Raw genomic sequence first — 11,510 nt, forward strand, 5'->3', positions numbered from 1 at the left:
ACAAGGCAAGGCAGACCTTTGCTGACCCGTCCGCTGCTCCCCTCAGCAGTGTACTTCATCCATCTGCCTGTTCTGCCCCACTCTGTCTCTGGTGAATCCTCTCACCCTCCACATCTCTGGCCTGTACCCCAGTTCTATATGAATAAATACATAAATCTTTAAAAAAGAAAAGGGTAAATTAAGAGGAAGTCACACAGTGATGCATTAAGCAAAACCTGTGTGAATCATGTTAGGAAATTGTCCACGGGTCCTTAGGCCCTGGGAGTTCTATCAGAGGTTTGTTTTTTGTTTCAAAAGACCAAGGAAGCTTCCTATGAGACTTGAAGCTGCAGGTGTATGTGTGTGTGGTGGTGATGGTGGTGGGGGGTCTTATCTCTCCTGGAGCTTGCCTTTTTATCTCCAGATACAAAGGAATTTCCTGCCCTGGGGCAGTGGGCAGTTCATGCTTTGCCCTAGCCAGGTAGCCAATTTATGAAGCTAAGGCAATCCAGCTGCAAACTGATGGTTACTCAGAATATTTTTGCAATTATGATTATACAAAAAAGGGAGGTTGTAACCTAAGTTAGCAATGGAAATTCTGATTTTTCAGTGTTTCCCTACCATCCAGAATTTGTTGGTTGACAGAAGTTGCATAGCTTGTGTCATCGGGTCTTTGTGTACTCCTGGGATTAATGTTCTTATGAGTGTAAGAAACCAGAGCTGACTTGCTCTCAGCATGTAAGGATTACATCTAGAAGGCAGCCGTGTGAGAGTCAGAAGAAGGACTCATTCAGGTTGCGTCCCAGCCTCCAGAACTGTGAGAAGTAAATGCTGTTATAGGTATTTTTTTTTTTTAAGATTTATTTATTTGTGCGTACAGAACTGGGGTACAGGCCAGAGGCTCAGGGGCGGCGAGAGGCTTCACCAGAGACAGAGCAGGGAACAGAACAGGCAGATCGACGAAGTACACTGCTGAGGGGAGCAGTGGGCGGGTCAGGAGAGGTCTGCCAGGCCATGTGGTCATCTCCGGGGCAGGCGGGAATCGAACTCATGCAGAAGCAGCTTTAGATTCTCAGTGCTGTGCTTTAACCCGCTGCGCCACAAGGGAGGGCCTGTTATAGGTATTTTTAAATGGCAGAACAGGCTAAATGAAAGTGCAATCAAGAGTCAATGGACGTTCCATCTCTGGAAGACTCTGAGAAAGATGAACTCTGCCTTCCAAGATTTACCTTAATCATTGAGTCATAGCAACCAAGATCCCTTACACTCCAGTGATGTTTACAATCACACTGTGTAATGTACGTGAATTAACCAGACCAGATGGGGGTCTGGACATGATACTCCATGGTGAGAACATAGACCATCGCTTTGGATGTGGTAATTAGAGGTATAAACTAAATATGATGACCCAAGTTGAGCCTGGTGTTCAAGAGACAAATTAGTTTTATGAGATATCAAAAATTCAAGAGGAAATGGTTAGGAAATAATTTAATTGAAAGGAAGAAGGATGTAATTAAGCAAGTTTTTCTTTGTTTTGATTTGATGAATGCTAAAAGACCAGCATTTTCTAATATTATGACAAGTAGTGTTACAGGGCAGAGTTCTGTAAAAATGAAGAAGAGATTACAACTGAGAAGGAAAAAAATGCACAAAATGAAGAATGATGTAAAAAAATAAAAAAGAAAGAAAATGAAGAAGTGAACAGGAAAGAGACCCATATTATGTCATGAAGAGAAGGCTTTTTTGTCATACCGTAGGCCTGCTACTCCTAAACAGCTTGTTTGGCCACCATTTTGTTAGCATTCTGCATTCCTATACAAGGTCAGAACTGCCCAGTCAATCCGTCATAGCCAAACCTTTCGAATCAAGCAAAAGCCTAAAGTTTGATCACTCTGGAAAGACTGTGCATCATAATGTAAGACTGGAAAAGCCCTGGAAGTGGGGTGCGGGTGGCAGATGGTGACTAGGGATGGTGACCAATGCATAAACTTACACTGGAGTTACACATCATTAGGTAGGATGGGGAACACCAGGTGGACCGGATGTATGACAAGGAATCCCAGGAACTGATCAGTGGAAAGCCTTGTTGTTGATATGACTGACACGAGGCTGTGGACCTAGAGCTTGACCTCAATGACAATACCAACTGTCATCAAGCAGATGGGAAGTCCCCAGAAGGCAGACTCACAAGTGATACTCTAGAGAGCACATTTTCTAGTTTCAGCCTTCCCTTTTTTTTTGTCTCCCTCACCCTCACAATTGAGGCTGTTAATTATTCTATCAATAAAAAGGCCAGGGCCCTCCCTGGTGGTGCAGCAGGTTAATGCACAGCACTGGGAAGCTAAAGCCACTTCCGCATGAGTTTGATCCCCGCCTGCCCCAGAGGTGACCACATGGCGCGGCAGACCTCTCCTGACCCACCCGCTGCTCCCCTCAGCAGCATACTTCGTAGATCTGCCTGTTCTGCTCCCCACTCTGTCTCTGGTGAAGCCTCTCACCGGCCCTGAGCCTCTGGCCTGTACCCCAGTTCTGTATGCACAAATAAATAAATCTTAAAAAAAAAAAAAAAAAAAAAGGCCAGGACTTGCTCTGCAGCAGCATTTGCGTCCTACAGCAGATCATTTGTCAGCCTCTTGTCAGTGCAATGTTGTCGATGCAGCATCATATGGATAAGACAATAGAATGGCCTAGGAAATAAGGTTACAGAAGGAAATATGAACACTTTTCTGTCAAACAAGGTTTAAACACTTGCCTAACACACATGCAATGGATTGGACCGAAATATTTCTTGAGTTTCCTTCCAGTATCTTGCAACCCAGCCATCTCTGCAGATTCATGCACAGGCACCACACAGCACTTTCAGAAAGTTAGCTGAGTTCCTTACATTTGCAAGGTGCCCTTTGTATTTCAAAAATAAATTTTTTTTTAAGATTTATTTATTCATTTATGCATATAGAGCTGGGGGATAGGGAGAGGTGCAGGGCAGTGAGAGAATTCATCAGAGACTAAGTGGGGAGCAGAACAGGCAGATCAACGAAGTACACTGCTGAGGGGAGCAGCGGGCAGGTCAGGAGAGATCTGCTGTGCCATGTGGTCACCTCCGGGACTGAGGATCAAACTAGCACTGAAGAAGCTGCAGCTCGCTTGCAGTGCTGCGTCCTCACCCGTTTCACCACCAGAGAGGGCCTCAAAATGTTTTTACTGGGACCTGGAGTCAATGAAATGATCCTGCCTTGGAAGATAAACACCTCTTCAAATACTGAATCCATCTCTTATTAACTCAGAAACCTTGGATCAATCACTTCATTCTCTTTAAAATGAGGAGCTTATAATATCAACATAACATGGTTTTTGTAAGGATAATGAGATGAAACACAAAAGGTTTTTGAGAAACCTAAAACAGACGGGTAAAGAGATTGTTAATTCTTGTCACCTACAGTACTTTGATGCAGACAGATACCACTGTCCCAATTGCAGGTGTGTTATGGCTTTCTCATAATTATCAGGATCTAGCATCTTTGACTTAGAGAATAGAATAGTTATCTTTCCTTGACCCCACACTGCTTGTCCCATAGGATTATGTCTATCCTTGCATCCTGTGGATGGCACTTACTCAGGCAACGCCTCCCCAACTGCGTGGTTTGCAACTGTGTGAAGTATGAGGTTATTTTGTGTATGACAGACCTTCTCCAATTCTAACTCTGAATTTGTTCTCCCAACTCAAGTTCTCTTGTGCATAGAAGGTTTTTAGAATCTTGCATGTGTGTTACCAGGTGTGGAAATCAACACTATAACGTGAACACATATACTTCTATTTTTTAAAAATATAGTGATATGGAAAACTGTTTGGAGGTTCCTCAAACTGCTAAACATGGAGCTTCCCTATGACCCAGTAATCCCACTCCTAGGTATCTACCCAAAAGACACAAAAACACTGATTGAAAAAGATAACTGCACCCCCGTGTTTATTGCTGCTTTATTTACAATTGGAAAAACATGGAAGCAAACCAAATGCCCAAAAGTAGATGACTGGATTAAAAAGATGTGGTACATATATACAGTGGAATATTACTCAGCAACCAAAAAAGAGAAACACATGTCTTTTGCAGCAACTTGGATGGAGCTGGAAAAGATCATGCATAGTGAGATAAGCCAGAAAGAGAAAGAAAAATACCAGATGGTTTCACTCATAGCAGGAGTATAATGGACCAGGCAAGAAAATAACAAAATAATGAACAGCCATATACCAGAGACATTTTGTGGGGGTGGAGAGGCGAATGGGATCAAAAATGGGGGGGGGGAGGGAAATGCACGGGATTATGGTGATGGCACACGGGTGATTTGGTGATGGGAAACCCGCGGGGATTACAATCGAGATGGAAAAAAAAATGTACAAAATGATGTAAAAATAAACTATATATTTTTTTTGTAATAAAAAAAATATAGTGATAACTGCAAACAAAGTGACCCAAGATGCCCTTTACCTCTAAACGTCCAAAATAAGATAAACTAAGCAAATTCATAACACACTTCCCTATCTGGGGAATATTTTAATGCAGTGAGTGATGATACTTTTGTTTTTCATATTTTCCAGACACACCCCAAGTATTATCTATCAAATTTCATGTATTAATTGCCAGTTCACTCACAATTTTATTAAATATATATGTTTTATTAAATATATATAAGTTGATATTTCTGGTTGTCATAAAATTGTACTCATTCTGGGCCCTCCCAGGTGGCACAACAGGTTAGGATGCAGCACTGCAAGCTAGCACAGCCGCTTCAGTGTGAGTTCAATCCCCAGCCCCAGAGGTCTGGCACAGCAGACCTCTCCTGTTTGCCTGCTGCTCCCCTCAGCAGTGTACTTGCTCAATTTGCTGCACCCCACTCTGTCTATGGTGAATCCGCTCATCACTCCTGCACTGCTGACCTGTACCGTTCTGTATGCATAAATAAATAAATCTTCCCCCAAAAAAGAAATTGTACTCATTCAACAAAATAAATCTTCCCCCGAAAAAGAAATTGTACTCATTCAACTTTATGAAAAACTGCTATTAACCAGACATGTTAATAATTGGGAGAGAAGGAGGAGTAAAACAAAATTCACAGCCCAGTGGGGGAAGCAAGATGTAAAAATAGATAATCAATAAAAATAATGATGTTAGAGGCACCCAGAGAGTGTTAAGGACAGATGGATAATGAGCCTCTTAGGGAAAATCTGATAAAACTAACTGCTGGTGTGGACCCCTGAAGTGAGTTCTTAAAAAATAAGTAGATACTTGTTAAAAATTACATTTTAGTTAGCTTAAGTGACCTCATTTCTAGTAAATGTGTAATTTCCATTAGACTTTCTGAAGTATTGGAGGGTCAGCTTTTCTTCTCATGAGTATCCTAGAACGACCACCTTTAAAAAAAAGTGAGGTGGGAGCTCCCTAGTGGTGCAGGGGGTTAAAGCACAGCACTACGAAGCTATCCAGCTCTATGACTCTATCAGCAGCCACTGCAGTAGAGTTTGATCCCTGGCCAGGGAGCCGACACACATGGTGCAGCAGACCTCTCCTGCCTCGCCCACTGCTCCCCTCAGCCGTGTGTTTCAGTTGATCCACCTGTTCTGCTCCCCATTCTATCTCTGGTGTATCCTCTCACCCTCTGGCCTGTACCCCAATTCTTGTATGTATAAACAAATCTTTATGAAAAATAAAAAAAGGGATATTAATGGTAGGTGGGAGTTTTTAATTATTAGATTTTAAAAGATGAAGGACTGGCACAGAGAAACCAAATTCATCCAAGAAGAGATTTATTCTTAGCCAAGTTTTTTCAGCTGCTTGGCAGACAGAATCTATACAATCAGAATATGGGGAAGTGTGTCAAATTGCCAGAGCCCTCGCAATCTTACTTGACTATTTTTATTTTTTCAAAACTTCATAATAATAAAAAAGCGATTGATCTGGTTTCTCAAGTAGACTTTCCTACTGCTAAGGATATGAACTAACCTACAGATTCTGCTAGTCCAGTTCATCTTGTGTTTTCAATTTTAATAAATGAGCCCACTCCTTTTTTATCCTTGTAGGTTTGATTACTACAAATCAGTCTCTGGAACCTAATCATCCTGCCATGAGTTGGCAAAATTGAGCCTGCATACTTTCAAATTGAGGATCAATACATGGATCTGAACTAGAAAATCCTGTCTTCTTCATTTTGCTCTTAACTGCAACTTTTTAAAAGACTCAGTCACCATGTGTATATGATGGACGGTGCTCAGGACAGGCCCCCTCAGACACACCACTTTGGCATGTGGATTCTTTTCAGTGGAGGTCAACTGAGGGCTTGGAGGTTCAGGAGAAACTTTTTCTTTAATTACTTACAAAAGTGAAGATTGGGGGCATTATTCAAATGTAGGGGTATCTCTCAGAAAAACTTATCTGGAAAAGTGTACACCTACAGAACAACTGGTTGCATTACTCACCTTCTCCCCATCGTGTGAGCCTCCTGCACTCCTCAATACCCTAAGCTCCTACCCCACCCCTTAGCTCAGAGATAAACCCCTTTCCTCCCCAGCTGACATCAGATTCTTCATAATCATCGTTAAAGAAGAAAATAAATCAATGCATATCCCAGAGAAATACATACATCTATTATTAAGTTGACCTTTTTTCTCCTGCCAAATTATCTGATGCTGCTTTGATTACCAAAGTGGGAGAGGAAATTTCCCCAAGATAGCTACACCATTCATATTCTGACGGCTCTAAAATTCACATCACTAACCTGTATTTCTCCCCCAATCCCAGGCTCTTATATCAATAGCATCTTAAATGGTGATTCCCCAAAAATTAAAAATAGAGTTACCACATACTCCAACAAAATTATCTTGGGGCATATATATGCATAAGAATGGAAAACAAGGTAGCAGATATTTGTAAATGTCTGTTTACCATATTATTCACAAGAGCTAAAAGGCAGAGGCAATACAAATGCCCATCATTAGATGAATGGATAAAGAAAAATGTGGTATATACACACAACAGAATATAACCGAATCTTGAAAAGGAAGGAAATTCAGACAAACCATGGATGAATCTGGAGGACATTATGCTAAGTGAAATAAACCAGTCACAAAAAGTCAAACACTGTAACTTTAACAAATATTGATTTCACTTCTATAAACTATGAGTTTGAAGTATGAGTAGTCAAACTCATAGAAAGTGAAATGGTGTTTACCAAGGACAGGGAAGTTTTTAATGATTATAGAGTTCTAGCTGAGATGAAAAATTTCTAAAAATTACTACACTGTACACTTACAAAGGGTTAAGATAGCAAATTTTACTAGTATGTTGCCACAATTAACCGTTTTTTTTCTTTAAAGAACAAATTTTTGTGGCCCTCCCTGGTGGCGCAACATTTCAGGACACAGCACTGCAAGCTAGTTGCAACCACTTCAATGAGAATTCGATCCTTGGCCCAGGAGGTGACCCACAAGGAGCAGTAGACCTCTCCTGTCTCATCTACTGCTCCCCTCAGCAGTGTACTGTCAATCTGCCTGTTCTGCTCCCCACTCTGTCTCTGGTGAATCCTCTCATCGCCCCTGCACTTCTGGCCTGTACCCCAGTTCTGTATGCATAAATAAATACATCTTTAAAAAAGAGAGAGAACAAATTTTTGCTTTTTGAACCTTTTCTTTTGATACTTGGAAATGAGCACTGCTATTTCTGAGTGTGTGGTAAATGGCTGTGGATCCTCTTTGATGAATGTCAAAGTCTTTTTACATGGAAAAGGGGACTGGAAGGATGATGTAGCGTACATGGGTTTATTCTACTGGGGGAAGGAGTATCTTTTCAGTTCATAGCACTGCGTACCATCTGCATGTAAACCACTGAAGAGGCATGCTTTGGGAAATAAGCTCAAAATTATGATCAGATGAGGATTGCTAACTTCTCACTTAAGCACAGTGGTTCCCTATTTTTAAGGGACTATTCTGTATCAGATTTTTAAAATTACTCATTTTTAAAGTAAAGATTTATTTACTTATGCATACAGAACTGAGATTCAAGCCAGAGGGGCAGGGGCAGTGAGGGGATTCACCAGAGACAGAGCGGGGAGCAGAGCAGGCAGATCTACGAAGTACACTGCTGAGGGGAGTAGCAGGAGAGGTCTGCTGTACCATGTGGTCACCTCTGGGTTTAGGGATTGAACTCACACTGAAGTGGCTGTGGCTAGATTGCAGTGTTGCATCCTAACCTTTTGTGCCACCACGGAGGGCCCATAATATTACTAATTTTTTGGCGTTTCTAATCTAGAATGTGAAAATACCTTCAACTAATTTAAAGACAGCCAAATTCACAGTACAAGATATTTAGCATTAGCGAGAAACTGGTCATATTATAAGCAACAGATATCCTCTATAGACAAACAGCCTTGTGACTGAATTTCTAGTATGTATGAAACATTTTTCAATATCAGAGCTATTATGTACAAAGAACTGAAATAGATGGTAGGACTTGTGAGAATTCTGAGCATAAATACACAAAAGCAGAGCATATAGACAGGCTGCTCTTAAGTTTTGACTGTTTCTGGTGCTAAAAGAGATCAGAATAAGAAACCAAAAAGCATTTCAGACGGTAATGGCCACTTAAAAACACTATTCCTGGCATTAAGGAGGATATGAAAAGGTATGATGTCCAATTTCTTTTATTTTATGGAACTTAATCTAGTTGAAGATTGGACACAGCCATGTTTTTGTGTTTTTTTTTTTTCTTTTTTCTTTTTTAATCATTGGGAAGTTAGCAAAAGCCAGGCATGTATAGTAAGGGCTTAATGAAAGTTTATTAAGATAATGGGTAAATGTTTAAGTGAATATATATGTGATAAGAATCAAATAGATGATATTTTGGAGCAGTCCAATCCTTCCTGCAATCCAATTTTGAGACTCTAAGAATGTGAACTTTACCTTAAGCATCTATTGATTATTCAGCACAGAATGGCAATCTGACAGCAGTGTGCAGAACAGAGGAGAGAGCTTTGTCCAAACAGGTAAGAACAGGAAGTAGAAGGGCTATATTTTTAAAGTCTGACCAAGGGAGATAATAAGCTTGGGTAAGGCCTTTGAAGTCTGAAGAGGTCATGAAAAATACATAAACAAAATACAGTTGGCAAGAGCGAGAATTTAGTGAAGAGATCGGTTCCAAGTTGAGGTAGACATTGGAGAGTTACAACTGCAAGGGACCACGGAGATTGTCTACATCAACCCTTTGTAATCTTGGCTTCACTACTAAGGTAAATGAGATTCAGAGATGATGAAAATGATGAGCATGGTGATGATGGTGGTGATGGCAAGCTAACATTTTTTGAGTTTGTCAAGCTAAGTTCTTTACCTATCTCTACCTCATTGCGTATTCACAAAAATCTCAAAATGACTAGAGAGATGCCCCTTTTTACAAGTAAGGGTTGATTTCACCCTTTAGAACCTAAATGAGTCCCTCTCCGGGGAAAAGCCAGTAAGGTGAACCTTTGCTCGGAAAGGTGAAGATGCCTCTTTAGGAAGCCTCCTTATTGGAGAAGGAATCCTGGGGGCATGGACCAACGCCAGAGGTAGACGACCTGAGCCTACAGGTCTCTGCACCTGTCTCGCCCCGGCTGCGGTCTCTTGCCCACCAGGGGGCGACCGGACGGCTCACCGGCGCGCCCCCCGCGCAGGTGCAGCGGCGCCCCGCCCCCTCACTCCGCCCCGCCCCTCGGGGACCCCGCCCGGCCCACCCGGCGCGCGCCCGGCGCGAGGGTGCGGGGCGTGAGATTAGACGGTGGGAGGGGTGGGGATGGGACGCGAGGGGGTCACGTCAAAGCGGCGTAGACAAAGGGCGGGCGCGCGCACGTCCTTACGCACGCCTCGGCCGGCGGCAGCGGACTAGGGCGGGAGGGACCGTCAACGGGATTTGGAGCCCCGGAACCTCGCGGTCGGTGAGTAGGGCCGAGTCGACTCCTTCTTGAAGGTCACTGGCCTCAGGGGAACCGAAATAAAAAGTGGGGTTCGGGGCCGGGCGACCCGCGCAGGGCCTGCGGTCCGGGACACCCTCCCTACGCCGCTCTGGCGTCAGGAGACACCATTACCGCTTCCTGGGGTTTCCCGGCCGCTCGGAATGTCCCGCCCCCTCGGCTGCAGTGGAACAGTCCGCACCCCTCCGGGGGCCGGGACCCCGGCGCCCTCACACCCTTCCCCCTCCGACGCTGGCCGGGGCACCCAGCGCCACGCTTGCCTCCTCGCCGCTCCCGGAGGCCAGTGCCGCGCTAGCTCCTCGCCATTGCTCCTTCGGCCGCCCCTCTCCACATGGACTCTTCGGTGTCCATTGGGCCTCCCTGCCCAGCCCCAGGGGTTTTAGAGCTCACCAGAAAGCACCTTCACCTATAATTTTCTGACGGTCTTTGACTTCTCTGGGGTGTAACCGCTGCTGGTTGTCCAAAGGAACCCCATTTTTCTAATTTTCTTTAAAGCATTTCTTCCCCCACCCCCATCTCTCGCCTTTCCGTTTCTATTGCACGCGTGGCGAGGCGGAGCCCTACTAGGGGGGTCTATTTTATTTCCTCACTTTATGTCTCACGTTGGGGTTAACCTTTTGCAGTTTAAAAGTAATGGGAAATATACCAAAAAATATAGATACATTTGAAACATATAGTAGAGTTCTGTACAAGTAAACTCCATACTGAACTAGATATCGGTGCCTCTCACTGCTCATGCCCACTGTGCCGTGGATCTTCCACCTGATAACCTCTTGAGAATGTTCGAAGAATTTCCTTTCTGGTTCATTTTCCTTAGGTTTGGCTGAACTTTGAGAAACTCTGTTTAGGTTCATGTCTTGTTGATTCTATCTTGACCCAGCGGAAATGGTCTGAAAAAGCAGTTATCTTTATGCCAGAGACGGTAGAAAAGAGTCCCATAATAATGCCAGTCCGGTGTACTTTTCTCACTTCGACAGTGATTTTTTTTCACCTTTGCTTCATGGGGCAGTTTAGACATACAAAAGTAGAATAGCAAACCAGCATGTACCATCATTCAGATTCAACTCACAGAGGTCCAAGCCTAATCATTGAGAGAAGTCCTTGATGTCAAAAGCAGCTTGAGATTTGAAATAAAGACATTACTAGTGTATAAAGTCATGGTATACTTTCAGTGGGACACTATTTAATGACCTACTGTTGTAATTTCTTCCACTCCAAATCACTAGCATCCTAAAGGACCAGAGGAGGGTATCCAGAATGATCAAGCAACTCCAGTACAGGTTAAAACAAAAAGCATTGAAGGTCTGGATGAGAAATTCCAGGTTATCTTGCTTAGCTTTTTCAATTTTTATTTAAAGATTTATTTTATTTATGCATACAGAACTGGGATACAGGCCAGAGGAGCAGGGGTGGTGAGAGGATTCACCAGAGACAGAATGGGGAGCAGAACAGGCAGATCCAGGATGTACACTGCTGAGGGGAGCAGTGGGCAGGTCAGGAGAGGTCTGCCACGCCATGTGGGTCTTCTTGGGGCAGGGATC

At 43.2% G+C, this 11,510-nt stretch overlaps 1 protein-coding gene across 1 annotated transcript in view; it reads left to right on the forward strand.

Annotated features, from left to right (window-relative positions):
• Positions 1 to 9,843: 9,843 nt before the first annotated feature.
• The window catches only part of AGPAT6 (1-acylglycerol-3-phosphate O-acyltransferase 6), a 37,727-nt gene continuing 36,060 nt past the window's right edge, over positions 9,844 to 11,510 (forward strand). Inside the window, exon 1 of the mRNA XM_004682268.2 lies at positions 9,844 to 9,933. The gene's annotated coding sequence lies outside the window, so the exon portion shown is untranslated. The remainder of the gene's footprint in view (positions 9,934 to 11,510) is intronic.

The sequence above is a fragment of the Condylura cristata genome, unplaced genomic scaffold (assembly GCF_000260355.1).
Source record: "Condylura cristata isolate star-nosed mole 26May11 unplaced genomic scaffold, ConCri1.0 scaffold00014, whole genome shotgun sequence".
Lineage (NCBI taxonomy): Eukaryota > Metazoa > Chordata > Mammalia > Eulipotyphla > Talpidae > Condylura > Condylura cristata.